This window comes from Phyllobates terribilis, unplaced genomic scaffold (assembly GCF_046119375.1).
Source record: "Phyllobates terribilis strain yellow unplaced genomic scaffold, ASM4611937v1 Scaffold_4__5_contigs__length_816908805, whole genome shotgun sequence".
NCBI classification, from domain to species: Eukaryota; Metazoa; Chordata; class Amphibia; order Anura; family Dendrobatidae; genus Phyllobates; species Phyllobates terribilis.
The window spans coordinates 54,858,687-54,886,225 of record NW_027362764.1 but is presented as its reverse complement, the minus strand read 5'-3'; the positions used below and the strand labels follow the sequence as shown (position 1 = coordinate 54,886,225).

Sequence of the window (27,539 nt, the reverse complement as noted above, 5' to 3'; positions counted from 1 at the left end):
ACAAGAATATAACTACTATAATACTACCCCCTATGTACAAGAATATAACTACTATAACACTGCCTCTATGTACAAGAATATAACTACTATAATACTGCCTCTATGTACAAGAATATAACTACTATAATACTGCCCCTATGTACAAGAATATAACTACTATAATACTGCCCCCTATGTACAAGAATATAACTACTATAATACTGCCCCCTATGTACTTGAATGTAACTACTATAATACTGCCCCCTATGCACAATAATTTCTATATTACCCTAATAATTTATCTTTGCCCCTGGCTCCCGCTGCCCCTCACACTTGGGTTCGTTTTTCTACTCAGCCAATGATTTGTAAGGCAAATACTTTGTTTCACTAAAGCTTCTTACAGAATTAGTCAGTGGCTACAATACACAAAGGTGATGAGTCAGGAAAATGTTATTACACATGAAGACAATTTAGGTGGAAGATCTGTAATTTGTTACGTATTGATACAAAAGATTAGGAAATCTAGTATAATCTACTCTACACTTCGGTTTACTGGTGTCAAAAATACAGTGATCTTAGTTCAAATGAGTCCGATCACTGGTGGTCTATGTAATGCAGCTGAAGCACGAGAGCGAAGACGAAGCAGTGATACGGGACATAGAGGGGTTGTCTTAAGTTCTTAAATGGGTAAATTTACTAAGTAGGTCTAAAAACAAGTCATTTTGCAATTTATCTCTTATGAAAAATTTTCACAGTTCTCGGAGGGATTTTTCATTTTATAGTGTACAGCTCGTTGTGTAGGTTACCAGCCGCTCTGTTGTCTCGGAGTGGCCTTTACCCTAATCTAGGAGCTTGCACCTCTTTCGGGCTCTATGTTTCAGCCCATACTCTCGCTGCTCTGAAGCTTGCCGAATAATTTGGATCCGACCTGTACTTCTCCCAATCCGCCTTATTTAACTCCATGGGAGAACGCACAGTTCGGACCAACGGCGTGACCATACCGCTAGTTCGAAATGTCAATCTTCAGGAGCGCTCCGACCCCAGATAAGCTGTGGCTGAGGAGCAATGTGCTCCTGAACAAAAAACACAAAGACCCCTATAAGCTGTTACATGGGAGCGTCAATGCAGATGTACTAAAGGATTTAAAGGGGATCCGTCAGTCAAAGAACGAATCAGAGCGTGGCTGCAATTTTGCAATCAAGTATCTATCTTTGTCTGCATCGCTCCGGCGTTTCAGGGATAACATCGTTTAAAAGAGTATTCCCATCTCGAAGATCCTATCCCAATATGTAGTAGGTGTAATAATAATATTATTAGCAAATACCTCCAATTAGAAATGTAGTATAGTTCTCCTGATAAACTATGTCACTTACTCCATGTGCAGGGCATGGCAGCAGTTTAGGTATTCATGGTTACAACCACTAGCAACTAACTAACTTGTCACTATATGAGTGGTCATAACCATGGATACCTAAGCTACTGCAATGCCCTGTACATGAGGTAGCTGACATGGTTTATCAGGAGAACTATACTACATTTCTAATTGAAGGTATTTGCTAATATTATTATTATTATTATTACACCTACTATATATTGGCATAGGCATACCCCTTTAAGGATCAAGTTGGACACCATATAGAGAGATGTGCTAAGTCCAGTGCCACTCCCTGATGGCTTCGCCCTGCAATGCTCCAGTTGATTGACAGGTGTCACTCATGTATTTACAGAGAGAGAGAAGTGGCTGTCAATCAACTAGAGCGGTATAGAGAGAAGCCGGGGACTACACCACGTTCCAAATTATTATACAAATTGGATTTAAGTGTCACAATGACGTCATTTTTTTATTTTTCACATAAACACATGGATGGTTTGTGTCTCAGGGTCTTTGAATCACTGAAATCAATATTACACACCTGTGATAATTAGTTTGCCAGGTGAGGCCAATTAAAGGATAACGACTTAAAGGGAACCTGTCACCAGCTTTTTAGTATAACAAAATGCCACCACTTTTTTTCTGCTGTTTTGCATTTCACAAATGATTACATTGCCTCCTGACTCCCCCTGTACACCTCAAAAATGTATTTAAATGAGGCTGGTCTGGTCCAATGGGCATCCTCCTTGTGGTGTCTGTTCCTCCTCTCTGCTAGTAAAAGCCGTCTTCCAGCTCTGATTTATGTGGATGATGTGTCCTTTGTCATCCACATAGCTGAAAGACATCTCGCGCCTGAACAGTAGCATCGGTGGCAGCGCAGGCACACTTTGCTCTGCCCTACTTTGGGTAAAGCACAGGACATCAATGCTCATGCCACCAGTAGGACAGAGCAAAGTGCGCTTGCGCGGCCGGCGATGCTACTGCGCAGGCGTGAGACTTCGTTCAGCTATGTGGATGACGCAACACACTTCATCCACATCAATCAGAGCCAGAGGACGGCTTTTACTAGCAGACAGGAGGAACAGACGCCACAAGGAGGACGCCCATCGGATCAGACCAGCTTCATTTAAATACAGCGCGTGTGTCACAGATGTGTCAGGTGTGACAGACAGTCGCTCTGGAACCGGCTGTAGAAGGTCACTGCGCTTGGCATTGCAGACGCCTTCTTGATCCTCTCATCTCGGTAGTATAGTCACATTTTCTTCCTTTAGGACCCAGCAGCGACCTCCACCTTCTGCTGCTGATTGACATACCCTTGCTTGGTAGCTAAAACCTCTCAGTTTCTCCAGAGAGTCGCCGGTGATAGTTCTATGTACCTCTGTGCAAGCTTAGAGCACTAGCAGTCGGCTAGTTTCTTCTTTGGTGCCCTTGGAGGACAGTTGGCGTTATCTCTCTGGTGTCTGCTAAAGTTAAGTGTATCCCCTTTGTTTGTTTACCTTGTTGTTTTTAGTTTGTAGTGGGGCCTGACTAGTGCCCACCCTGTCCGCTCCCTATCTAGGTCCAAGCTCTAGGGACATTCAGGAATTAGGTTCCAGCTCAGCAATAGGTGCAGAACCTATATAGGGACGTTAGGGTAGGCAGGATGATATTAGATCTGCCTCGGGGTCTCTACTTCCACTTTCCCTAGTTGTTGGGCTTCCTTTCCCCCTTTCCCGTTGTTGTACACTTGTGCCTTTCCTCACCTTGCGTGACAGCGGGACCAAATCAAATGGTATTATTGAGATGTACAGGGGAAGTCAGGAGGCAATGTAATCATTTGTGAAATGTAAAACAGCAGAAAAAAGTGGTGGCATTTGTTGAGATACTAAAAAAACTGGTGACAGGTTCCCTTTAAGAAGGACGTTCCACAATATTAAGCAGCCACAGGTTTCAAGCAATATGTGAAATAAATATGGGCATAAAAGGAGAGAACCTCATGGTGCGGCCACCATCCTCCCCTGACCTCAGCCCTAGTAAGAACCTTTGGAATATCCTCAAGCAAAATATCTATAAAGGTGGGAGGCCGATCACATCAGAACAGCAACTCTGAGGGCGACTGACATCCTGCAAAGAAATTCAAGCAGAACCTATCCAAAAACTTACAAGTTCATTGGATGCAAGAATTGTGAAGGTGACTTCAACCTACAGGTTCCCTTTAAGATGCAGCAGTAGATGCAACTTTAATATGAGAGCTACAATGCAGCTATAACATGGGAGCTAAGATGCAGCTGTTAATTCTAGAGCTACATTGCAAACGCAAGGCAAGAGCTAAGATGCAGCAGTGATACAGGAGCTAAGATGTAGCAGTGATACAGGAGCTAAGATGCAGCAGCGATACAGGAGCTAAGATGCAGCAGCGATACAGGAGCTAAGATGCAGCAGCGATACAGGAGCTAAGATGCAGCAGCGATACAGGAGCTAAGATGCAGCAGTGATACAGGAGCTAAGATGCAACAGCCAGCAATACAGGAGCTAAGAAGCAGCCGTGGCTAAGATCCAGCAGCAATACAGGAGCTAAGATGTAACAGCAATACAGGAGCTAAGATGCAACAGCGATACAGGAGCTAAGATGCAGCAGTGGCTAAGATCCATAGAGATACAGGAGCTAAGATGCAGCAGCGATACAGGAGGTAAGATGCAGCAGTGATATAGTAGCTAAGATGCAGCAGTGATACAGGAGCTAAGATGCAGCAGTGGCTAAGGTGCAGCAGTGATCCAGGAGCTAAGATGCAGCAGTGGCTAAGGTGCAGCAGCGATACAGGAGCTAAGATGCAGCAGTGATACAGGCGCTGAGATGCAACAGTAATACAGGAGCTAAGATGCAAGCAGTGATACAGGAGCTAAGATGCAAGCAGTGATACAGGAGCTAAGATGCAGCAGTGATACAGGAGCTAAGATGCAGCAGTGATACAGGAGCTAAGATGCAACAGTGATACAGGAGCTAAGATGCAGCAGTGATACAGGAGCTAAGATGCAGCAGTGATACAGGAGCTAAGAGGCAACAGTGATACAGGACCTAAGATGCAAGCAGTGATACAGGAGCTAACATGCAAGCAGTGATACAGGAGCTACAATGCAGCAGTGATACAGGAGCTAAGATGCACCGGTGGCTAGGATGCAATAGCGATACAGGAGCTAAGATGCAGCAGTGATACAGGAGCTAAGATGCAGCACATATACGGCTGTAATACAGGAGGCGGCAGGGAGCTGTGTACGTTGCTCGGCAGTATAACAGGTATGTACGGTCATAACTGGAGAATGGTTTACTTCTTCATCACCGGAGCAGAAACCATTTGCAGGTCTCGACGCTCGCTGCTTATGTTTGGAGGAACTTTGTCCCATTTTTATTGCTTTTGTATAAAGCCTATTAATATTGTATGAGCTTTTATTATATCCAGTCTACAAGAATCTTTTACTATTAAATCTCCGCACTATAATGCTTTTAGAGTGACCACAGACACCAAAGGACTTAGTAATAAAATATCTTTCAGGAGCAAAGCATTCACTTTAAAGGGCACTTAACAAAATGGTATTTTACAAGTGCAGGAGAGCTATAAATTGGAAAACCACCTTTGATATTTACACTCCCTTTAATAAACTTGAGCACTGGATCCCCCCAGACATAAGCTGACTACAGCCTGTGCTGCTGCCTGGACCCTTAGAGATCAGCTGTACTCTATGAATAACTGAGCTGTGTTTGCTTTCCCTGCAGCACCTCTAGAGGTCAAATGGTACATTACACAGCTGTCTGTGATATTAATACACCCTCTGTGTAATGCACAGACATTTTGGGTCCTCCAGAATTCTCTCTTCCATATTAGATTTGCAGGAATCTAGGAAGCTGAGATATGAGGAGCTGTTGGATGGGGGTCCACACACTGTTTATTCACAGCTCCACATATCTCAGCTGTCTGTATCCTCCAGGTAATGATGATAACTGAGATCATGTTGTTACACCTGACTGTTTAGGAAATGGGGGCACGTGCCAAGGTGATAGTGGGACACCAACATGCCGCTCTACTTGGATCCCGGCCACCCTTCTGAATGACTGCAGATTACCTAGAAGGTGCCTGGATGTTGCAGCTGTAAGTCGCTCGCTCTGTTGAATATTTGGACATGGATGGCAGAGCAATGAATGGCAGAACGTGGTAGCAGTGATGGCCAGGAGGGAGCGACTTCTCTATTTTGTGTATTATCCCTAACGATCTCTCAGTATTGGCTTACTGACGGAAAGTTGTGACTCTGGTGCAATACAATGCCGATCTCTGTGCAACGCTGATCTCCAATAGGGCCCTCAGCTATTCCAGGTCTATAATAGTATGGGTCTTCTCATATGTGCCAAAAGGACCTTCATGGTCCACCTAGGCTCCAGGGTCCAGGATTTGACTTGAATCCCTGCACCCAGTAGTTACATCCCTGCTGATCTCTAATTAACCCTGATATCTACAGAACACTGATCTCTATAGATTATTAATCCATGTACAATACTCGGGCATCACGGTGGCTCAGTGGTTAGCATTGTTGCTTTACAGCACTGGGGTCTTCAGTTCAAACCCCACCAAGTACAACATCCACAAGGAGTTTGTATGTTCTTTCCGTGTTTGCGTGGGTTTCCTCTGAGTTCTCCGGTTTCCTCCCACACTCCAAAGACATACTGCTATAGAATCTAGATTGTGAGCCCCAATGGGGACAGTGCTGATAATGTCTGTAAAGTGCTGTGGAATTAATGGCGCTGTATAAGTGAGTAAAATAAAATAAATATCTCTATACAATGGTAATCTTAAAAGATGATTGATAGCTATAAAACTGATCTCTATAATGGAGTAGATTATTGATCCCTGTAGAATTCTGATCTTTTTATAACTCACTTCTCCATACAATGCTAATCTCTAGAGATCATTGATCACTGTACAGTCCTGATCTCTAAAGATCTTTGATGTCTATAGAACTGATCAATCTACAATGCTGATCTCTATAGATCATTAATCCCCCTATAGAAGTGAACACTGTACAATGCCGATCTGAATTCCACACTGATGTATCTATAAAACTCTGAGCGCGATATCTCCATAGAACACAAATCTTAATACAATACCGACCTCCATACAATACAGATCTCGATACATTTATACCAAGCTCTGATTTCTGTTATACTACAGTGTTTACCTTCTGTACCGGACAATGTAGAAGAGTCATTGGCATCACCTTGGAACTGCAGCTCCTACACATTGTGGATTTATACAGGTATTAATCATCCCCAGAACATGGTGCAAGACAAGTGATACATAGCAAATGAAGCACAGAGCATTGAGGTCCCAGGTCGATAGATAGATAGATAGATAGATAGATAGATAGATAGATAGATGAATGGATAGATAGGTAGACATGTAGCTATTGAGAGGAATATTTAATAGTAACACATACAGCATAAAGGCAGGTAGTTCTATATGTGATGGGTTACAAGAAGAATAGTTGTATCTTTTCTTCAGGGACCAGACTGTCTGCAGGGAAGTGAAGACTTATAGTAAAATAGCTGGTGGTACCCACTAAGCAGTGACATATAAAACTGTCATGTAATATACGTAGTGATTATAGTCCAATAAGACTTATAGCTGCAATGATGATGATAATAATAATAATAATAATAATAATAATAATAGTAGTAGTAATAATAATAATAACATTTTTTATCTCACAGTCCTAACAGAAAAAGGACATTCAGGAGAAATATTTTTTTCATTTTGTCACTTAGGTCAAATAAGAAAACAAAACAAGAGGAATAATTAAATACAAATAAATAAATAATGCTGAAATCTCCAATATCAATAGTGACTATTCACTGCCCTCATCATCATCATCATCATCATCATCATCGCTAGTAAATCAGAAGTCAGGACATTTTGGACAAATAATGTTTATGTGGTCACTACAAGTCAAGACCAACATGACAGCAGGTATTAGAGGTATTAGTACTACTACTCCGATTATTGCTAGTAGTAGTAAATATTATTAAATGCATCTTGACAATTCTATAATAAAACACTTTTCTTAAAGATACCAAGAGGTGAAAACCAACTTTGTAAAGTGATAATACAACTACCACTAATAATGAGGAACATGAAGGATGCTGATGATGATGATGAAGGCTTCTGGTGATGCCCAGCTTCCTACCTGCTCTCCTCTCCCCGGTGCTGCCTTTGCTCCTGTGCAGCACTAGACCCTACACCCAGAGCAGCAGTGATGACTTACAGGCTGCAGCCGATCCTCGTCCGTGTGCCATTCCCCCGTGATCCGTGCTTGGACTCCCGTCCTCAGGGACCTGCGCTTCTAGTCACATTCCTCCTTCCCATCACTGCCCAGTGGGGAGAATCCTGCGGAGCGGCTCCAGAGGAGGGACAAGTTGTAATCCGGGTGGGTAGTGGGGTCACAGACACGGGGGGATTATACACGCAGAAGTTTCAGCAGCAGATGGGAGCGATCGTGCGGCGGCTGCGAGGATGAGACGCGTCTCCTGCTACAGAGAGGGAACCACCCCCGACCAGAGCCGCGGCCCCCGCTCCATCCACAGGGGGTGTACCTGCCACTGCTGAGCGCCCGGCGATGGGGAGACCACCCATCTACACAGTGGTAGCAGAGCCGAGAGTGCCGGCTCCTCCTGTGCGGCTGCAGTGTACCAGAATCATGGCATGCAGAAAGCAGGGGGGCTACCTGCAGTCCTACGTGTAATGTAAGGGGGCAGGAGACCAACACAGCTCTGCTGTACCGGGCAGGAGACCAACACAGCTCTGCTGTACCGGGCAGGAGACCAACACAGCTCTGCTGTACCGGGCAGGAGACCAACACAGCTCTGCTGTACCGGGCAGGAGACCAACACAGCTCTGCTGTACCGGGCAGGAGACCAACACAGCTCTGCTGTACCGGGCAGGAGACCAACACAGCTCTGCTGTACCGGGCAGGAGACCAACACAGCTCTGCTGTACCGGGCAGGAGACCAACACAGCTCTGCTGTACCGGGCAGGAGACCAACACAGCTCTGCTGTACCGGGCAGGAGACCAACACAGCTCTGCTGTACCGGGCAGGAGACCAACACAGCTCTGCTGTACCGGGCAGGAGACCAACACAGCCCTGCTGTACCGGGCAGGAGACCAACACAGCTCTGCTGTACCGGGCAGTAGACCAACACAGCTCTGCTGTACCGGGCAGGAGACCAACACAGCTCTGCTGTACCGGGCAGGAGACCAACACAGCTCTGCTGTACCGGGCAGGAGACCAACACAGCTCTGCTGTACCGGGCAGGAGACCAACACAGCCCTGCTGTACCGGGCAGGAGACCAACACAGCTCTGCTGTACCGGGCAGGAGACCAACACAGCCCTGCTGTACCGGGCAGGAGACCAACACAGCCCTGCTGTACCGGGCAGGAGACCAACACAGCTCTGCTGTACCGGGCAGGAGACCAACACAGCTCTGCTGTACCGGGCAGGAGACCAACACAGCTCTGCTGTACCGGGCAGGAGACCAACACAGCCCTGCTGTACCGAGCAGGAGACCAACACAGCTCTGCTGTACCGGGCAGGAGACCAACACAGCTCTGCTGTACCGGGCAGGAGACCAACACAGCTCTGCTGTACCGGGCAGGAGACCAACACAGCTCTGCTGTACCGGGCAGGAGACCAATACAGCCCTGCTGTACCGGGCAGGAGACCAATACAGCCCTGCTGTACCGGGCAGGAGACCAACACAGCCCTGATGTACCGGGCAGGAGACCAACACAGCTCTGCTGTACCGGGCAGGAGACCAACACAGCTCTGCTGTACCGGGCAGGAGACCAACACAGCTCTGCTGTACCGGGCAGGAGACCAACACAGCTCTGCTGTACCGGGCAGGAGACCAATACAGCCCTGCTGTACCGGGCAGGAGACCAATACAGCCCTGCTGTACCGGGCAGGAGACCAACACAGCCCTGATGTACCGGGCAGGAGACCAACACAGCTCTGCTGTACCGGGCAGGAGACCAACACAGCTCTGCTGTACCGGGCAGGAGACCAACACAGCTCTGCTGTACCGGGCAGGAGACCAACACAGCTCTGCTGTACCGGGCAGGAGACCAACACAGCTCTGCTGTATCGGGCAGGAGACCAATACAGCCCTGCTGTACCGGGCAGGAGACCAACACAGCTCTGCTGTACCAGGCAGGAGACCAACACAGCTCTGCTGTACCGGGCAGGAGACCAACACAGCTCTGCTGTACCGGGCAGGAGACCAACACGGCTCTGCTGTACCGGGCAGGAGACCAACACAGCTCTGCTGTACAGGGCAGCGCAGTCCTATGTGTAATGTAAGGGGGCAGGAGACCAACACAGCTCTGCTGTACCAGGCAGGAGACCAACACAGCTCTGCTGTACCAGGCAGCGCAGTCCTACATGTAATGTAAGGGGGGCAGGAGACCAACACAGCTCTGCTGTACCGAGCAGGAGACCAACACAGCTCTGCTGTACCAGGCAGGAGACCAACACAGCTCTGCTGTACCGGGTAGGAGACCAACACAGCTCTGCTGTACCGGGCAGGAGACCAACACAGCTCTGCTGTACCGGGCAGGAGACCAACACAGCTCTGCTGTACCGGGCAGGAGACCAACACAGCTCTGCTGTACCGGGCAGGAGACCAACACAGCTCTGCTGTACCGGGCAGGAGACCAACACAGCTCTGCTGTACCGGGCAGGAGACCAACACAGCTCTGCTGTACCGGGCAGGAGACCAACACAGCTCTGCTGTACCGGGCAGGAGACCAACACAGCTCTGCTGTACCGGGCAGGAGACCAACACAGCTCTGCTGTACCGGGCAGGAGACCAACACAGCTCTGCTGTACCGGGCAGGAGACCAACACAGCTCTGCTGTACCGGGCAGGAGACCAACACAGCCCTGCTGTACCGGGCAGGAGACCAACACAGCTCTGCTGTACCGGGCAGTAGACCAACACAGCTCTGCTGTACCGGGCAGGAGACCAACACAGCTCTGCTGTACCGGGCAGGAGACCAACACAGCTCTGCTGTACCGGGCAGGAGACCAACACAGCTCTGCTGTACCGGGCAGGAGACCAACACAGCCCTGCTGTACCGGGCAGGAGACCAACACAGCTCTGCTGTACCGGGCAGGAGACCAACACAGCCCTGCTGTACCGGGCAGGAGACCAACACAGCCCTGCTGTACCGGGCAGGAGACCAACACAGCTCTGCTGTACCGGGCAGGAGACCAACACAGCTCTGCTGTACCGGGCAGGAGACCAACACAGCTCTGCTGTACCGGGCAGGAGACCAACACAGCCCTGCTGTACCGAGCAGGAGACCAACACAGCTCTGCTGTACCGGGCAGGAGACCAACACAGCTCTGCTGTACCGGGCAGGAGACCAACACAGCTCTGCTGTACCGGGCAGGAGACCAATACAGCCCTGCTGTACCGGGCAGGAGACCAATACAGCCCTGCTGTACCGGGCAGGAGACCAACACAGCCCTGATGTACCGGGCAGGAGACCAACACAGCTCTGCTGTACCGGGCAGGAGACCAACACAGCTCTGCTGTACCGGGCAGGAGACCAACACAGCTCTGCTGTACCGGGCAGGAGACCAACACAGCTCTGCTGTACCGGGCAGGAGACCAATACAGCCCTGCTGTACCGGGCAGGAGACCAATACAGCCCTGCTGTACCGGGCAGGAGACCAACACAGCCCTGATGTACCGGGCAGGAGACCAACACAGCTCTGCTGTACCGGGCAGGAGACCAACACAGCTCTGCTGTACCGGGCAGGAGACCAACACAGCTCTGCTGTACCGGGCAGGAGACCAACACAGCTCTGCTGTACCGGGCAGGAGACCAACACAGCTCTGCTGTATCGGGCAGGAGACCAATACAGCCCTGCTGTACCGGGCAGGAGACCAACACAGCTCTGCTGTACCAGGCAGGAGACCAACACAGCTCTGCTGTACCGGGCAGGAGACCAACACAGCTCTGCTGTACCGGGCAGGAGACCAACACGGCTCTGCTGTACCGGGCAGGAGACCAACACAGCTCTGCTGTACAGGGCAGCGCAGTCCTATGTGTAATGTAAGGGGGCAGGAGACCAACACAGCTCTGCTGTACCAGGCAGGAGACCAACACAGCTCTGCTGTACCAGGCAGCGCAGTCCTACATGTAATGTAAGGGGGGCAGGAGACCAACACAGCTCTGCTGTACCGAGCAGGAGACCAACACAGCTCTGCTGTACCAGGCAGGAGACCAACACAGCTCTGCTGTACCGGGTAGGAGACCAACACAGCTCTGCTGTACCAGGCAGGAGACCAACACAGCTCTGCTGTACCGGGTAGGAGACCAACACAGCTCTGCTGTACCGGGCAGGAGACCAATACAGCCCTGCTGTACCGGGCAGGAGACCAATACAGCCCTGCTGTACCGGGCAGGAGACCAACACAGCCCTGATGTACCGGGCAGGAGACCAACACAGCTCTGCTGTACCGGGCAGGAGACCAACACAGCTCTGCTGTACCGGGCAGGAGACCAACACAGCTCTGCTGTACCGGGCAGGAGACCAACACAGCTCTGCTGTACCGGGCAGGAGACCAACACAGCTCTGCTGTATCGGGCAGGAGACCAATACAGCCCTGCTGTACCGGGCAGGAGACCAACACAGCTCTGCTGTACCAGGCAGGAGACCAACACAGCTCTGCTGTACCGGGCAGGAGACCAACACAGCTCTGCTGTACCGGGCAGGAGACCAACACGGCTCTGCTGTACCGGGCAGGAGACCAACACAGCTCTGCTGTACAGGGCAGCGCAGTCCTATGTGTAATGTAAGGGGGCAGGAGACCAACACAGCTCTGCTGTACCAGGCAGGAGACCAACACAGCTCTGCTGTACCAGGCAGCGCAGTCCTACATGTAATGTAAGGGGGGCAGGAGACCAACACAGCTCTGCTGTACCGAGCAGGAGACCAACACAGCTCTGCTGTACCAGGCAGGAGACCAACACAGCTCTGCTGTACCGGGTAGGAGACCAACACAGCTCTGCTGTACCGGGCAGGAGACCAACACAGCTCTGCTGTACCGGGCAGGAGACCAACACAGCTCTGCTGTACCGGGCAGGAGACCAACACAGCTCTGCTGTACCGGGCAGGAGACCAACACAGCTCTGCTGTACCGGGCAGGAGACCAACACAGCTCTGCTGTACCGGGCAGGAGACCAACACAGCTCTGCTGTACCGGGCAGGAGACCAACACAGCTCTGCTGTACCGGGCAGGAGACCAACACAGCTCTGCTGTACCGGGCAGGAGACCAACACAGCTCTGCTGTACCGGGCAGGAGACCAACACAGCTCTGCTGTACCGGGCAGGAGACCAACACAGCTCTGCTGTACCGGGCAGGAGACCAACACAGCCCTGCTGTACCGGGCAGGAGACCAACACAGCTCTGCTGTACCGGGCAGTAGACCAACACAGCTCTGCTGTACCGGGCAGGAGACCAACACAGCTCTGCTGTACCGGGCAGGAGACCAACACAGCTCTGCTGTACCGGGCAGGAGACCAACACAGCTCTGCTGTACCGGGCAGGAGACCAACACAGCCCTGCTGTACCGGGCAGGAGACCAACACAGCTCTGCTGTACCGGGCAGGAGACCAACACAGCCCTGCTGTACCGGGCAGGAGACCAACACAGCCCTGCTGTACCGGGCAGGAGACCAACACAGCTCTGCTGTACCGGGCAGGAGACCAACACAGCTCTGCTGTACCGGGCAGGAGACCAACACAGCTCTGCTGTACCGGGCAGGAGACCAACACAGCCCTGCTGTACCGAGCAGGAGACCAACACAGCTCTGCTGTACCGGGCAGGAGACCAACACAGCTCTGCTGTACCGGGCAGGAGACCAACACAGCTCTGCTGTACCGGGCAGGAGACCAATACAGCCCTGCTGTACCGGGCAGGAGACCAATACAGCCCTGCTGTACCGGGCAGGAGACCAACACAGCCCTGATGTACCGGGCAGGAGACCAACACAGCTCTGCTGTACCGGGCAGGAGACCAACACAGCTCTGCTGTACCGGGCAGGAGACCAACACAGCTCTGCTGTACCGGGCAGGAGACCAACACAGCTCTGCTGTACCGGGCAGGAGACCAATACAGCCCTGCTGTACCGGGCAGGAGACCAATACAGCCCTGCTGTACCGGGCAGGAGACCAACACAGCCCTGATGTACCGGGCAGGAGACCAACACAGCTCTGCTGTACCGGGCAGGAGACCAACACAGCTCTGCTGTACCGGGCAGGAGACCAACACAGCTCTGCTGTACCGGGCAGGAGACCAACACAGCTCTGCTGTACCGGGCAGGAGACCAACACAGCTCTGCTGTATCGGGCAGGAGACCAATACAGCCCTGCTGTACCGGGCAGGAGACCAACACAGCTCTGCTGTACCAGGCAGGAGACCAACACAGCTCTGCTGTACCGGGCAGGAGACCAACACAGCTCTGCTGTACCGGGCAGGAGACCAACACGGCTCTGCTGTACCGGGCAGGAGACCAACACAGCTCTGCTGTACAGGGCAGCGCAGTCCTATGTGTAATGTAAGGGGGCAGGAGACCAACACAGCTCTGCTGTACCAGGCAGGAGACCAACACAGCTCTGCTGTACCAGGCAGCGCAGTCCTACATGTAATGTAAGGGGGGCAGGAGACCAACACAGCTCTGCTGTACCGAGCAGGAGACCAACACAGCTCTGCTGTACCAGGCAGGAGACCAACACAGCTCTGCTGTACCGGGTAGGAGACCAACACAGCTCTGCTGTACCGGGCAGGAGACCAACACAGCTCTGCTGTACCGGGCAGGAGACCAACACAGCTCTGCTGTACCGGGCAGGAGACCAACACAGCTCTGCTGTACCGGGCAGCGCAGTCCTATGTGTAATGTAAGGGGGCAGGAGATCAACACAGCTCTGCTGTACCAGGCAGGAGACCAACACAGCTCTGCTGTACCAGGCAGGAGACCAACACAGCTCTGCTGTACCGGGCAGGAGACCAACACAACTTTGCTGTACCGGATAGCGCAGTCCTACGTGTAATGTAAGGGGGCAGGAGATCAACACAGCTCTGCTGTACCAGGCAGGAGACCAACACAGCTCTGCTGTACCAGGCAGGAGACCAACACAGCTCTGCTGTACCGGGCAGGAGACCAACACAACTTTGCTGTACCGGGCAGCGCAGTCCTACGTGTAATGTTAGGGGACAGGAGACCAACACAGCTCTGCTGTACCAGGCAGGAGACCAACACAGCCCTTCTGTACCAGGCAGGAGACCAACACAGCTTTGCTGTACCGGGCAGGAGACCAACACAACTTTGCTGTACCGGATAGCGCAGTCCTACGTGTAATGTAAGGGGACAGGAGACCAACACAGCTCTGCTGTACCGGGCAGCGCAGTCCTACGCGTAATGTAAGATGGGCAGGAGAGCAACAGCTCTGCTGTACCGGGCAGCGCAGTCCTACATGTAATGTAAGGGGGGCAGGAGACCAACACAGCTCTGCTGTACCGGGCAGGAGACCAACACAGCTCTGCTGTACCGGGCAGGAGACCAACACAGCTCTGCTGTACCGGGCAGGAGACCAACACAGCTCTGCTCTACCGGGCAGGAGACCAACACAGCTCTGCTCTACCGGGCAGGAGACCAACACAGCTCTGCTCTACCGGGCAGGAGACCAACACAGCTCTGCTGTACCGGGCAGCGCAGTCCTACGTGTAATCTAAGGGGGCAGGAGACCAACAGACCTCTGCTGTACCAGGCAGGAGACCAACACAGCTCTGCTGTACCGGGCAACACAGTCCTATGTGTAATGTAAGGGGACAAGAGACCAACACAGCTCTGCTGTACCAGGCAGGAGACCAACACAGCCCTTCTGTACCAGGCAGGAGACCAACACAGCTCTGCTGTACCGGGCAGGAGACCAACACAGCTCTGCTGTACCGGGCAGCGCAGTCCTACGTGTAATGTAAGGGGGGCAGGAGACCAACACAGCTCTGCTGTACCAGGCAGCCCAGTCCTACGTGTAATGTAAGTTGGGAAGGAGACCAACACAGCTCTGCTGTACCGGGCAGCGCAGTCCTACGTGTAATGTAAGGGGGGCAGGAGACCAACACAGCTCTGCCGTACCGGGCAGCCCAGTCCTACGTGTAATGTAAGTTGGGCAGGAGACCAACACAGCTCTGCTGTACCGGGCAGCGCAGTCCTACGTGTAATGTAAGAGGGGCAGGAGACCAACACAGCTCTGCTGTACCGGGCAGCCCAGTCCTACGTGTAATGTAAGGGGGCAGGAGACCAACACAGCTCTGCTGTACCGGGCAGCCCAGTCCTACATGTAATGTAAGGGGGGCAGGAGAGCAACACAGCTCTGCTGTACCGGGCAGCTCAGTCCTATGTGTAATGTAAGGGGACAGGAGACCAACAGCTCTACTGTACCAGGCAGGAGACCAACACAGCTCTGCTGTACCGGGCAACGCAGTCCTATGTGTAATGTAAGGGGACAGGAGACCAACACAGCTCTGCTGTACCAGGCAGGAGACCAACACAGCCCTTCTGTACCAGGCAGGAGACCAACACGGCTCTGCTGTACTGGGCAGGAGACCAACACAACTCTGCTGTACAGGGCAGCGCAGTCCTACGTGTAATGTAAGGGGACAGGAGACAAACACAGCTCTGCTGTACCGGGCAGGAGACCAACACAGCTCTGCTGTACCGGGCGGCGCAGTCCTACGCGTAATGTAAGATGGGCAGGAGACCAACAGCTCTGCTGTACCGGGCTGCGCAGTCCTACATGTAATGTAAGGGGGGCAGGAGACCAACACAGCTCTGCTGTACCGGGCAGGAGACCAACACAGCTCTGCTCTACCGGGCAGGAGACCAACACAGCTCTGCTGTACCGGGCAGCGCAGTCCTACGTGTAATCTAAGGGGGCAGGAGACCAACAGACCTCTGCTGTACCAGGCAGGAGACCAACACAGCTCTGCTGTACCAGGCAACGCAGTCCTATGTGTAATGTAAGGGGACAGGAGACCAACACAGCTCTGCTGTACCAGGCAGGAGACCAACACAGCCCTTCTGTACCAGGCAGGAGACCAACACAGCTCTGCTGTACCGGGCAGGAGACCGACACAGCTCTGCTGTACCGGGCAGGAGACCAACACAGCTCTGCTGTACCAGGCAGGAGACCAACACAGCTCTGCTGTACCGGGCAGGAGACCAACACAGCTCTGCTGTACCGGGCAGGAGACCAACACGGCTCTGCTGTACCGGGCAGGAGACCAACACAGCTCTGCTGTACAGGGCAGCGCAGTCCTATGTGTAATGTAAGGGGGCAGGAGACCAACACAGCTCTGCTGTACCAGGCAGGAGACCAACACAGCTCTGCTGTACCAGGCAGCGCAGTCCTACATGTAATGTAAGGGGGGCAGGAGACCAACACAGCTCTGCTGTACCGAGCAGGAGACCAACACAGCTCTGCTGTACCAGGCAGGAGACCAACACAGCTCTGCTGTACCGGGTAGGAGACCAACACAGCTCTGCTGTACCGGGCAGGAGACCAACACAGCTCTGCTGTACCGGGCAGGAGACCAACACAGCTCTGCTGTACCGGGCAGGAGACCAACACAGCTCTGCTGTACCGGGCAGCGCAGTCCTATGTGTAATGTAAGGGGGCAGGAGATCAACACAGCTCTGCTGTACCAGGCAGGAGACCAACACAGCTCTGCTGTACCGGGCAGCGCAGTCCTACGTGTAATGTTAGGGGACAGGAGACCAACACAGCTCTGCTGTACCAGGCAGGAGACCAACACAGCCCTTCTGTACCAGGCAGGAGACCAACACAGCTCTGCTGTACCGGGCAGGAGACCAACACAACTTTGCTGTACCGGATAGCGCAGTCCTACGTGTTATGTAAGGGGACAGGAGACCAACACAGCTCTGCTGTACCGGGCAGCGCAGTCCTACGCGTAATGTAAGATGGGCAGGAGAGCAACAGCTCTGCTGTACCGGGCAGCGCAGTCCTACATGTAATGTAAGGGGGGCAGGAGACCAACACAGCTCTGCTGTACCGGGCAGGAGACCAACACAGCTCTGCTGTACCGGGCAGGAGACCAACACAGCTCTGCTGTACCGGGCAGGAGACCAACACAGCTCTGCTCTACCGGGCAGGAGACCAACACAGCTCTGCTCTACCGGGCAGGAGACCAACACAGCTCTGCTCTACCGGGCAGGAGACCAACACAGCTCTGCTGTACCGGGCAGCGCAGTCCTACGTGTAATCTAAGGGGGCAGGAGACCAACAGACCTCTGCTGTACCAGGCAGGAGACCAACACAGCTCTGCTGTACCGGGCAACACAGTCCTATGTGTAATGTAAGGGGACAAGAGACCAACACAGCTCTGCTGTACCAGGCAGGAGACCAACACAGCCCTTCTGTACCAGGCAGGAGACCAACACAGCTCTGCTGTACCGGGCAGGAGACCAACACAGCTCTGCTGTACCGGGCAGCGCAGTCCTACGTGTAATGTAAGTTGGGAAGGAGACCAACACAGCTCTGCTGTACCGGGCAGCGCAGTCCTACGTGTAATGTAAGGGGGGCAGGAGACCAACACAGCTCTGCTGTACCAGGCAGCCCAGTCCTACGTGTAATGTAAGTTGGGAAGGAGACCAACACAGCTCTGCTGTACCGGGCAGCGCAGTCCTACGTGTAATGTAAGGGGGGCAGGAGACCAACACAGCTCTGCCGTACCGGGCAGCCCAGTCCTACGTGTAATGTAAGTTGGGCAGGAGACCAACACAGCTCTGCTGTACCGGGCAGCGCAGTCCTACGTGTAATGTAAGAGGGGCAGGAGACCAACACAGCTCTGCTGTACCGGGCAGCCCAGTCCTACGTGTAATGTAAGGGGGCAGGAGACCAACACAGCTCTGCTGTACCGGGCAGCCCAGTCCTACATGTAATGTAAGGGGGGCAGGAGAGCAACACAGCTCTGCTGTACCGGGCAGCTCAGTCCTATGTGTAATGTAAGGGGACAGGAGACCAACAGCTCTACTGTACCAGGCAGGAGACCAACACAGCTCTGCTGTACCGGGCAACGCAGTCCTCTGTGTAATGTAAGGGGACAGGAGACCAACACAGCTCTGCTGTACCAGGCAGGAGACCAACACAGCCCTTCTGTACCAGGCAGGAGACCAACACGGCTCTGCTGTACTGGGCAGGAGACCAACACAACTCTGCTGTACAGGGCAGCGCAGTCCTACGTGTAATGTAAGGGGACAGGAGACAAACACAGCTCTGCTGTACCGGGCAGGAGACCAACACAGCTCTGCTGTACCGGGCGGCGCAGTCCTACGCGTAATGTAAGATGGGCAGGAGACCAACAGCTCTGCTGTACCGGGCTGCGCAGTCCTACATGTAATGTAAGGGGGGCAGGAGACCAACACAGCTCTGCTGTACCGGGCAGGAGACCAACACAGCTCTGCTCTACCGGGCAGGAGACCAACACAGCTCTGCTGTACCGGGCAGCGCAGTCCTACGTGTAATCTAAGGGGGCAGGAGACCAACAGACCTCTGCTGTACCAGGCAGGAGACCAACACAGCTCTGCTGTACCAGGCAACGCAGTCCTATGTGTAATGTAAGGGGACAGGAGACCAACACAGCTCTGCTGTACCAGGCAGGAGACCAACACAGCCCTTCTGTACCAGGCAGGAGACCAACACAGCTCTGCTGTACCGGGCAGGAGACCGACACAGCTCTGCTGTACCGGGCAGGAGACCGACACAGCTCTGCTGTACCGGGCAGCGCAGTCCTACGTGTAATGTAAGGGGGGCAGGAGACCAACACAGCTCTGCTGTACCAGGCAGCCCAGTCCTACGTGTAATGTAAGTTGGGAAGGAGACCAACACAGCTCTGCTGTACCGGGCAGCAGACCGACACAGCTCTGCTGTACCGGGCAGCGCAGTCCTACTTGTAATGTAAGGGGGCAGGAGACCAACACAGCTCTGCCGTACCGGGCAGCCCAGTCCTACGTGTAATGTAAGGGGGCAGGAGACCAACAGCTCTGCTGTACCAGGCAGGAGACCAACACAGCTCTGCTGTACCGGGCAGAGCAGTCCTAAGTGTAATGTAAAGGGGGCAGGAGACCAACACAGCTCTGCTGTACCAGGCAGCGCAGTCCTACATGTAATGTAACAGGACAGGAGACCAACACAGCTCTGTTGTACCGGGCAGCGCAGTCCTACGTGTAATGTAAGGGGGGCAAGAGACCAACACAGCTCTGCTGTACCGGGCAGGAGACCAACACAGCCCTGCTGTACCGGGCAGGAGACCAACACAGCTCTGCTGTACCGGGCAGGAGACCAACACAGCTCTGCTGTACCGGGCAGGAGACCAACACAGCTCTGCTCTACCGGGCAGGAGACCAACACAGCTCTGCTCTACCGGGCAGGAGACCAACACAGCTCTGCTCTACCGGGCAGGAGACCAACACAGCTCTGCTGTACCGGGCAGCGCAGTCCTACGTGTAATCTAAGGGGGCAGGAGACCAACAGACCTCTGCTGTACCAGGCAGGAGACCAACACAGCTCTGCTGTACCGGGCAACACAGTCCTATGTGTAATGTAAGGGGACAAGAGACCAACACAGCTCTGCTGTACCAGGCAGGAGACCAACACAGCCCTTCTGTACCAGGCAGGAGACCAACACAGCTCTGCTGTACCGGGCAGGAGACCAACACAGCTCTGCTGTACCGGGCAGCGCAGTCCTACGTGTAATGTAAGTTGGGAAGGAGACCAACACAGCTCTGCTGTACCGGGCAGCGCAGTCCTACGTGTAATGTAAGGGGGGCAGGAGACCAACACAGCTCTGCTGTACCAGGCAGCCCAGTCCTACGTGTAATGTAAGTTGGGAAGGAGACCAACACAGCTCTGCTGTACCGGGCAGCGCAGTCCTACGTGTAATGTAAGGGGGGCAGGAGACCAACACAGCTCTGCCGTACCGGGCAGCCCAGTCCTACGTGTAATGTAAGTTGGGCAGGAGACCAACACAGCTCTGCTGTACCGGGCAGCGCAGTCCTACGTGTAATGTAAGAGGGGCAGGAGACCAACACAGCTCTGCTGTACCGGGCAGCCCAGTCCTACGTGTAATGTAAGGGGGCAGGAGACCAACACAGCTCTGCTGTACCGGGCAGCCCAGTCCTACATGTAATGTAAGGGGGGCAGGAGAGCAACACAGCTCTGCTGTACCGGGCAGCTCAGTCCTATGTGTAATGTAAGGGGACAGGAGACCAACAGCTCTACTGTACCAGGCAGGAGACCAACACAGCTCTGCTGTACCGGGCAACGCAGTCCTATGTGTAATGTAAGGGGACAGGAGACCAACACAGCTCTGCTGTACCAGGCAGGAGACCAACACGGCTCTGCTGTACTGGGCAGGAGACCAACACAACTCTGCTGTACAGGGCAGCGCAGTCCTACGTGTAATGTAAGGGGACAGGAGACAAACACAGCTCTGCTGTACCGGGCAGGAGACCAACACAGCTCTGCTGTACCGGGCGGCGCAGTCCTACGCGTAATGTAAGATGGGCAGGAGACCAACAGCTCTGCTGTACCGGGCTGCGCAGTCCTACATGTAATGTAAGGGGGGCAGGAGACCAACACAGCTCTGCTGTACCGGGCAGGAGACCAACACAGCTCTGCTCTACCGGGCAGGAGACCAACACAGCTCTGCTGTACCGGGCAGCGCAGTCCTACGTGTAATCTAAGGGGGCAGGAGACCAACAGACCTCTGCTGTACCAGGCAGGAGACCAACACAGCTCTGCTGTACCGGGCAACGCAGTCCTATGTGTAATGTAAGGGGACAGGAGACCAACACAGCTCTGCTGTACCAGGCAGGAGACCAACACAGCCCTTCTGTACCAGGCAGGAGACCAACACAGCTCTGCTGTACCGGGCAGGAGACCGACACAGCTCTGCTGTACCGGGCAGGAGACCGACACAGCTCTGCTGTACCGGGCAGCGCAGTCCTACGTGTAATGTAAGGGGGGCAGGAGACCAACACAGCTCTGCTGTACCAGGCAGCCCAGTCCTACGTGTAATGTAAGTTGGGAAGGAGACCAACACAGCTCTGCTGTACCGGGCAGCAGACCGACACAGCTCTGCTGTACCGGGCAGCGCAGTCCTACTTGTAATGTAAGGGGGCAGGAGACCAACACAGCTCTGCCGTACCGGGCAGCCCAGTCCTACGTGTAATGTAAGGGGGCAGGAGACCAACAGCTCTGCTGTACCAGGCAGGAGACCAACACAGCTCTGCTGTACCGGGCAGAGCAGTCCTAAGTGTAATGTAAAGGGGGCAGGAGACCAACACAGCTCTGCTGTACCAGGCAGCGCAGTCCTACATGTAATGTAACAGGACAGGAGACCAACACAGCTCTGTTGTACCGGGCAGCGCAGTCCTACGTGTAATGTAAGGGGGGCAAGAGACCAACACAGCTCTGCTGTACCGGGCAGGAGACCAACACAGCCCTGCTGTACCGGGCAGGAGACCAACACAGCTCTGCTGTACCGGGCAGGAGACCAACACAGCCCTGCTGTACCGGGCAGGAGACCAACACAGCCCTGCTGTACAGGGCAGGAGACCAACACAGCCCTGCTGTACCGGGCAGGAGACCAACACAGCCCTGCTGTACCGGGCAGGAGACTAACACAGCTCTGCTGTACCGGGCAGGAGACCAACACAGCTCTGCTGTACCGGGCAGGAGACCAACACAGCTCTGCTATACCGGGCAGGAGACCAACACAGCTCTGCTGTACCGGGCAGCCCAGTCCTACGTGTAATGTAAGGGGGCAGGAGACCAACAGCTCTGCTGTACCGGGCTGGAGACCAACACAGCTCTGTTGTACCGGGCAGAGCAGTCCTAAGTGTAATGTAAAGGGGGCAGGAGACCAACACAGCTCTGCTGTACCAGGCAGTGCAGTCCTACATGTAATGTAACGGGACAGGAGACCAACACAGCTCTGTTGTACCGGGCAGCGCAGTCCTACGTGTAATGTAAGGGGGGCAAGAGACCAACACAGCTCTGCTGTACCGGGCAGGAGACCAACACAGCTCTGCTGTAACGGGCAGGAGACCAACACAGCCCTGCTGTACCGAGCAGGAGACCAACACAGCTCTGCTGTACCGGGCAGGAGACCAACACAGCTCTGCTGTACCGGGCAGCGCAGTCCTATGTGTAATGTAAGGGGGCAGGAGATCAACACAGCTCTGCTGTACCGGGCAGGAGACCAACACAGCTCTGCTGTACCGGGCAGGAGACCAACACAGCTCTGCTGTACCGGGCAGCGCAGTCCTATGTGTAATGTAAGGGGGCAGGAGATCAACACAGCTCTGCTGTACCGGGCAGGAGACCAACACAGCTCTGCTGTACCGGGCAGGAGACCAACACAGCTCTGCTGTACCGGGCAGGAGACCAACACAGCTCTGCTGTACCGGGCAGGAGACCAACACAGCTCTGCTGTACCGGGCAGGAGACCAACACAGCTCTGCTGTACCGGGCAGGAGACCAACACAGCCCTGCTGTACCGGGCAGGAGACCAACACAGCCCTGCTGTACCGGGCAGGAGACCAACACAGCCCTGCTGTACCGGGCAGGAGACCAACACAGCCCTGCTGTACCGGGCAGGAGACCAACACAGCCCTGCTATACCGGGCAGGAGACCAACACAGCTCTGCTATACCGGGCAGGAGACCAACACAGCTCTGCTATACCGGGCAGGAGACCAACACAGCTCTGCTGTACCGGGCAGCGCAGTCCTATGTGTAATGTAAGGGGACAGGAGACCAACACAGCTCTGCTGTACCGGGCAGGAGACCAACACAGCTCTGCTGTACCGGGCAGGAGACCAACACAGCTCTGCTGTACCGGGCAGGAGACCAACACAGCTCTGCTGTACCGGGCAGGAGACCAACACAGCTCTGCTGTACCGGGCAGCGCAGTCCTATGTGTAATGTAAGGGGGCAGGAGATCAACACAGCTCTGCTGTACCGGGCAGGAGACCAACACAGCTCTGCTGTACCGGGCAGGAGACCAACACAGCTCTGCTGTACCGGGCAGCACAGTCCTATGTGTAATGTAAGGGGGCAGGAGACCAACACAGCTCTGCTGTACCGGGCAGGAGACCAACACAGCTCTGCTGTACCGGGCAGGAGACCAACACAGCTGTGCTGTACCGGGCAGGAGACCAACACAGCCCTGCTGTACCGGGCAGGAGACCAACACAGCCCTGCTGTACCGGGCAGGAGACCAACACAGCCCTGCTGTACCGGGCAGGAGACCAACACAGCCCTGCTGTACCGGGCAGGAGACCAACACAGCTCTGCTGTACCGGGCAGGAGACCAACACAGCTCTGCTGTACCAGGCAGGAGACCAACACAGCTCTGCTGTACCGGGCAGGAGACCAACACAGCTCTGCTGTACCGGGCAGCGCAGTACTATGTGTAATGTAAGGGGGCAGGAGATCAACACAGCTCTGCTGTACCGGGCAGGAGACCAACACAGCTCTGCTGTACCGGGCAGGAGACCAACACAGCTCTGCTGTACCGAGCAGGAGACCAACACAGCTCTGCTGTACCGGGCAGGAGACCAACACAGCTCTGCTGTACCGGGCAGGAGACCAACACAGCTCTGCTGTACCGGGCAGGAGACCAACACAGCTCTGCTGTACCGGGCAGGAGACCAACACAGCTCTGCTGTACCGGGCAGGAGACCAACACAGCCCTGCTGTACCGGGCAGGAGACCAACACAACCCTGCTGTACCGGGCAGGAAACCAACACAGCTCTGCTGTACCGGGCAGGAGACCAACACAGCTCTGCTGTACCGGCAGGAGACCAACACAGCTCTGCTGTACCGGGCAGGAGACCAACACAGCTCTGCTGTACCGGGCAGGAGACCAACACAGCTCTGCTGTACCAGGCAGGAGACCAACACAGCTCTGCTGTACCGGGCAGGAGACCAACACAGCTCTGCTGTACCGGGCAGGAGACCAACACAGCACTGCTGTACCGGGCAGGAGACCAACACAGCTCTGCTGTACCAGGCAGCGCAGTCCTACGTGTAATGTAAGGGGGGCAGGAGACCAACTCAGCTCTGCTGTACCAGGCAGGAGACCAACACAGCTCTGCTGTACCAGGCAGCGCAGTCCTACGTGTAATGTAAGGGGGGCAGGAGACCAACACAGCTCTGCTGTACGGGGCAGGAGACCAACACAGCTCTGCTGTACCGAGCAGGAGACCAACACGGCTCTGCTGTACTGGGCAGGAGACCAACACAACTCTGCTGTACAGGGCAGCGCAGTCCTACGTGTAATGTAAGGGGACAGGAGACAAACACAGCTCTGCTGTACCGGGCAGGAGACCAACACAGCTCTGCTGTACCGGGCGGCGCAGTCCTACGCATAATGTAAGATGGGCAGGAGACCAACAGCTCTGCTGTACCGGGCAGCGCAGTCCTACATGTAATGTAAGGGGGGCAGGAGACCAACACAGCTCTGCTGTACCGGGCAGGAGACCAACACAGCTCTGCTCTACCGGGCAGGAGACCAACACAGCTCTGCTCTACCGGGCAGCGCAGTCCTACGTGTAATCTAAGGGGGCCGGAGACCAACAGTCCTCTGCTGTACCAGGCAGGAGACCAACACAGCTCTGCTGTACCGGGCAACGCAGTCCTATGTGTAATGTAAGGGGACAGGAGACGAACACAGCTCTGCTGTACCAGGCAGGAGACCAACACAGCCCTTCTGTACCAGGCAGGAGACCAACACAGCTCTGCTGTACCGGGCAGGAGACCAACACAGCTCTGCTGTACCGGGCAGCGCAGTCCTACGTGTAATGTAAGAGGGGCAGGAGACCAACACAGCTCTGCCGTACCGGGCAGCGCAGTCCTACGTGTAATGTAAGAGGGGCAGGAGACCAAAACAGCTCTGCCGTACCGGGCAGCGCAGTCCTACGTGTAATGTAAGAGGGGCAGGAGACGAACACAGCTCTGCTGTACCGGGCAGCCCAGTCCTACGTGTAATGTAAGGGGGCAGGAGACCAACAGCTCTGCTGTACCGGGCAGGAGACCAACACAGCTCTGCTGTACCGGGCAGAGCAGTCCTAAGTGTAATGTAAAGGGGGCAGGAGACCAACACAGCTCTGCTGTACCGGGCAGCGGAGTCCTACATGTAATGTAACGGGACAGGAGACCAACACAGCTCTGCTGTACCGGGCAGCGCAGTCCTACGTGTAATGTAACGGGGGCAAGAGACCAACACAGCTCTGCTGTACCGGGCAGCGCAGTCCTAAGTGTAATGTAAAGGGGGGCAGGAGACCAACAGCTCTGCTGTACCGGGCAGGAGACCAACACAGCTCTGCTGTACCGGGCAGGAGACCATCACAGCTCTGCTGTACCGGGCAGGGCTGCAGCCTGTGTATCTGCAGGCACAGATTATATCAGGGGAGCATTGGTGACAGTCACAGCCAGGCTACCGGATCATAGGACATAGGAGTGTGCATACATAACACAAGTGCAAGTATGCACACATCACACATACTATACACTATATACACACACATCACACATACTAAACACTGTATACACATTCACATACATACTATATACATCACACATACTATACACATCACACATACTATATGCACACATACATACTATATACATACACATCAAACATACACTATATACATAACACATATACTATGGACATATACAAGTATACACACATCATACCTATTATACACTGTATGCACATCACAAAAACTATACCGTATATACACATGATACACACACGTACTTTAAACATCACACATACTATACACATCACACATGCTATATACACACATCAAACATACACTATACACATCACACAGATACTATGGACATATTCTAGTATGCACATATCATACCTATTATATACTTTATACACACACACATACTATACACATCACACATAATATACACTATATACATCACACATACTATACACACCAAAAGTTTGGACACACCTTCTCATTTAAAGATTTTTCTGTATTTTCATGACTATGAAAATTGTACATTCACACTGAAGACATCAAAACTATGAATTAACACATGTGGAATTATATACTTAACAAAAAAGTGTGAAACAGCTGAAAATATGTCTTATATTCTAGGTTCTTCAAAGTAGCCACCTTTTGCTTTGATGACTGCTTTGCACACTCTTGGCATTCTCTTGATGAGCTTCAAGAGGTAGTCACCGGAAATGGTCTTCCAACAATCTTGAAGGAGTTCCCAGAGATGCTTAGCACTTGTTGGCCCTTTTGCCTTCACTCTGCGGTCCAGCTCACCCCAAACCATCTCAATTGGGTTCAGGTCTGGTGACTGTGGAGGCCAGGTCATCTGGCGTAGCACCCCATCACTCTCCTTCTTGGTCAAATAGCCCTTACACAGCCTGGAGGTGTGTTTGGGGTCATTGTCCTGTTGAAAAATAAATGATGGTCCAATTAAACGCAAACCGGATGGAATAGCATGACACTGCAAGATGCTGTGGTAGCCATGCTGGTTCAGTATGCCTTCAATTTTGAATAAATCCCCAACAGTGTCACCAGCAAAGCTCCCCCACACCATCACACCTCCTCCTCCATGCTTCATGGTGGGAACCAGGCATGTAGAGTCCATCTGTTCACCTTTTCTGCGTCGCACAAAGACACGGTGGTTGGAACCAAAGATCTCAAATTTGGACTCATCAGACCAAAGCACAGATTTCGACTGGTCTAATGTCCATTCCTTGTGTTCTTTAGCCCAAACAAGTCTCTTCTGCTTGTTGCCTGTCCTTAGCAGTGGTTTCCTAGCAGCTATTTTACCATGAAGGCCTGCTGCACAAAGTCTCCTCTTAACAGTTGTTGAAGAGATGTGTCTGCTGCTAGAACGCTGTGTGGCATTGACCTGGTCTCTAATCTGAGCTGCTGTTAACCTGCAATTTCTGAGGCTGGTGATTCGGATAAACTTATCCTCAGAAGCAGAGGTGACTCTTGGTCTTCCTTTCCTGGGGCAGTCCT

The 27,539-nt window shown here is 53.5% G+C and overlaps 1 protein-coding gene across 2 annotated transcripts in view; it reads right to left on the bottom strand.

Annotated features, from left to right (window-relative positions):
* The window catches only part of CALCR (calcitonin receptor), a 435,656-nt gene extending 427,564 nt beyond the window's left edge, over positions 1–8,092 (bottom strand). The window contains exon 1 of one of the 2 annotated variants that reach the window (XM_073677352.1): positions 7,562–8,092. The gene's annotated coding sequence lies outside the window, so the exon portion shown is untranslated. The remainder of the gene's footprint in view (positions 1–7,561) is intronic. The other variant, XM_073677351.1, reaches the window with a different exon arrangement.
* Positions 8,093–27,539: the final 19,447 nt, after the last annotated feature.